Below are 4,318 nucleotides of genomic sequence, written 5' to 3' on the forward strand. Positions count from 1 at the left end.
CTGAAGGACCAGTCTGTGCTAAAAGAGCCCTTGGTACCAAAGCCAGGGCACGGGGAAATAGCAGTGCTGCAGCGCGAGGCCCAGCACCCAGGAGCCAGCAGCCATGATGCAGCAGCTGAGAGGAGCTGAGCCCTCGGTGCCCAGAGCGGGGCACAGGGTGGGGAGGAGCCCAGCGGTGCAGGAGAGGCCTGGAGAGGTGCTCCAGCAGAGCAGACCCCATTGAGCTGCACCCTCACCTCCGCCACCTGAGGGAGCGCGAGTCATTGGGCTCTTGGGTCCCAGAGAGGAAAGATGTTTGGGCGGGCAAACCCAGAGAAGGGGCTTCATGAGCAGCCCCCTGCCTCATCAAGGCCTAAGGGGAGGGGTACCTGGTGCTTCCTGGACACCCCCTCCTCGCCCACCAAGGGACCCCATTGGAAGAAGGACTGTCTCTTGCCATGGGTCAGGGACTATAATAAGGAATGGAAGTTACTAAGATTGTTCAAATTAGCGCCTCATTTTGTAATTGAAATGTTTCATAGATGATAGAGTCGGAAGGGAACCATTGGATCACTGTGTCCGCCCGCTGCCCCTGGCAGGAAAGAGGGCCGAGGTCAGACGACCCCAGCCAGGTGATTGTCAAGCCTCCTCTTGAAGACCTCCAAGTTAGGTGACAGCACCACCTCTCTTGGCAGCCCATTCCAGACTCTGCTACCCTTACTGTAAAAAATGTCTTCCTAACGTCTAACCTAATCCACTCTCCACTAGTTTGCACCCATTATTCCTAGTTACTGCCTGGGGCGCTCTGGTAAACAGCGCATCCCCAATTCCCTGCTGTCCTCCCCTCATAAACTTATAGGCAGCTACAAGGTCACCCCTCAGCCGTCTTTTGTAAAGGCTGAAGAGATCCAGATCTCTCAACCTCTCCTTGTAGGGTCTTTCACAGAGACCACTAATCATGCAAGTGGCCCTCCTCTGAACCCTCTCCAGATCCTCTGTGTCCCTCTCGAAGTGCGGCGCCCAAAACCGGACACAGTACTCCAACTGCGGCCTGACCAGTGCCGCATAGAGGGGGAGCAGCACCTCCCTCCATCTGTTGGTCATGCCTCTGCTAATGTTGTATTGTGATGGGTTAAGAGTGTTATTTAGGGTTTGACCTGGGATATTGGTCAATGTTCACTGTGTAAACATACATATATGATGTTTAGTTTTATGTTTATCTATATTGTAACTCAAGAAATTGTATATAGTTAAGAAGTTTGGGGCTTGGGCTAAGTCTATAGAGGAAAGAGGGATCTGCTCAAAATTCTGGCATCCCCCTCACAGCACCCTGTCTTGCCTACCCATCCCATCCTATTGAGAATAGGGCACATCCTTGGGTGTACCCGGGTTACAACTGCAGGCCCTCAACCATGTGAGTAGCCCTTCTCTGAACCCTCTCAAGGTTATCCACGTCCCTCTTGAAGTGCAGTGCTCAAAACTGGATGCAGTACTCCATCTGCGGCCTCACCAGTGCCGCATAGAGGGGAATTATCACTTCCCTAGGCCTGCTCGTGATGCACCTGCTGATGCAAGAAAGAGTGCGGTTAGCCTTCCTTATTACCGCGTCACACTGGCAACTCATATTCATTTTTGTGTCAACCAAGACTCTGAGATCTCTTTCCAGTGTTGTGGAGCTCTGAATGGTCTATATATCAGTCTATAGGTGTGACTTCTATTTACCTGTCCTCTGGCCCCATCTTTATTAGAAAGGATGTATATTGTTCCCTAACATATAGAGCAACGCCCCACCCTGCTTTTTCCCCAGTCTATCCTGCCTGTATAGCCTGTAGCCTGTAGCCTTCAAGGCCTACTGCCCAGTCAGGGGTAGGGTCCCACCAGGTTTCTGTTAGACCAACCAGGTCGAGGTCTTTGTTTGCAAGCAGGAGTGCAAGTTCCTCCTGCTTGTTCCCATACTTCTAGCCTTAGTATAGAGACCCCTAAGCCCCGCGATAGGTGCCCTTAGTATTCCCCTATCCTGATTTTTAGTGGGTCCCTAAATACTTACAAGGTTATTTCCAGTGTGAGGTTCGTAGCTTGTCCTACCCAATCTCATCCTGACCTCGGCATCCCCGTCCCCTGATGAAGCTAGTTTAAAGCTCTGTGTAGGAGGTCTTCCAACGTGTAAGAGAACAGACTCTTACCTTTTGGAGAGAGATGTAGGCTGTGCCATCCCAGCAAGGTCTTATCCTGGAAGTAAGGATCATGGTCTAGAAAGCTGAACCCCGCACTGTGGCACCAGCTCTGAAGCCATGAGTTGACCTCCTCAATTCAGTTCCCGTGATGCTGGCCACGGCTGCTGACCGGAAGGACGGATGAGAAGACTACTTGTGCCCTTGAGCCTCTAAGCCTGTCTTGCAGAGCCATGTAGTCAGCCATGACCCGTCCCAGACTACTCCAGGCAGCATCATTCGTTCCAGCATGGATAAGGACCATGAGGTAGTAGTCAGTGTGCCTGGGAGCCTCGCTGCGATGTCCCAAGTCCTAGCTCCGGCTGGCAGCAGACCTCCCGTACTGTAGGATCCGGGCGGCAGATGGCTCCCTCCTTTCCTCTCAGGAGGGAGTTGCCCACCATGATGACTTGACATCTTCTCCGCTGGCTGCCCGGTTGCCTCTCAGCCTCTCTGCTGGTAGCAGTGGATGTGGCCTCCATTGCTGTACTCTCTCCCAGTGATGCTAGGGCATCATACCTGTTTCCCAAAAGCACTGGGGGAGATGTACCAGTAGTGCGACGTCTAAGTCTGCAACGTCTGGATCTGGAGGTGACTTGTCTTCCATGCTTCTGCATTGCCCACCGCCTGTGGCACCTTCCCTCCGGGTGTGTGGTCCTGCAGAGAATGGAAGTACCCGTCAGTCTCTTCCTCACCTGCCCTGATCCCCTGCCGCCTGCTGACCTCCGCCTGACTTCCCTCACCTGCCCCTCCAGGGCCTCAACTTGGGACAGGTGAGGGGACTCCTGGTTTGCCCAGGCCCCAGAGCCCCCACCAGGCAGCTGCCACAGACAGGGGACTGGGGTGTTGCCAGCCCCTCCAAACGCCCCATCTGGGTGCTAGCCCCAAAGCAGCTCGGAGCCGGAGGTGACACCAAGGCTAGGTCCCTGGCTGTGCTTCATGTTACCACCCACATCGCTGTCCCCCTCCTCATTAGCTTACCTGAAGTCTCTGTCTGGAGTCCTCCTCTGTGGCAGGGGCTCCTGATGCATGGAGTTTCAGGCCCCCCCCAACGCAAACTCCCTCGCAAGCTCCGGCACGCTGCTGAAGAGCACGCCTGCTTCCCCGGCCTGTTCACCCGGCTTGGGAGCACAGCTCCCAGCCAGCGCCACTAAGTAGGAACTGGAGGGGAAAAAAAACTCTTCCCAATTCCCTACAGCTGGTGTGGCTCCTCCTTGCCCTTCCCCGCCCTTGCCCACTTACCTTTCCGCAGTGGCTTCTCTCTCCCTTGTCCGCTTGGTTGGGTCGGTGGAAAGCTGAGGGCTCACGTGAGCTGCCACACACGTGTGCCTACTCTGGCGACCACTAGCTCATATGTCTGCTTTGGCTGCATTTAGCCATCATGAGTCAAAGGCATCACATTTACCGATGTACCAGTTCTCCTCTACATAGCACCAGGCTGTCTGTGATGGTCTTCATTTTTGTCTGGCTGAGAAACACCAGTATCTGTTGTAGGTTCAAGTGCTCCTTGCACACCTCTAATAAAGCTATTGAATTGGCAACAGGTGATTAAAATACTGCAATGTCAGGGTCCACTACCATAAAGGACATGTCCATGGAGGTGAGCAGTTAACCCAGTAGCATATACCTGGATTAGGATGCAACTAGAGGTGCACCAATACATTGGTCTGATATTGGATCGGTACCAATATAAAGAAAATTGGCTGTATTGGAAAACGGCCCAATGCAGCCGATAATTTGGCTGACAAATGCCTGTGTGCGTGCACAGCTGTAGTGCAGCACTCAGGCAGTGAGGAGCATAGCCTGGCAGCATGAAGAGCTGCATGCAGCTGGTAAGTCTGTTGTGGTGGAAAGGGAAGGAGGAGGGAAGGCACGTGGGGGGACAGATCAATGCCCCCAGCAGTTAGGGAGGGGGCAGGGGTGCAGGACGGAGCCACAGCTCAGTGGGAGGGTGGCTCCCACCACTGAGCACACCTGGGGAGAGCACAGAGTGGGGGGCATGTGCCCACAGATCTGCACAGGGCGGGGGGGTTGCAGGTGCGGAGTGGAGCTGGGGCTGCACCAGGCACTTCTCGGCGGGGGTTGAGCTTAGGGTGAGTGATGCTGGGAGGGGGGCTATGGAGGAGGCC

This window comes from Alligator sinensis, unplaced genomic scaffold, assembly GCF_000455745.1.
Source record: "Alligator sinensis unplaced genomic scaffold, ASM45574v1 scaffold1536_1, whole genome shotgun sequence".
NCBI lineage: Eukaryota > Metazoa > Chordata > Crocodylia > Alligatoridae > Alligator > Alligator sinensis.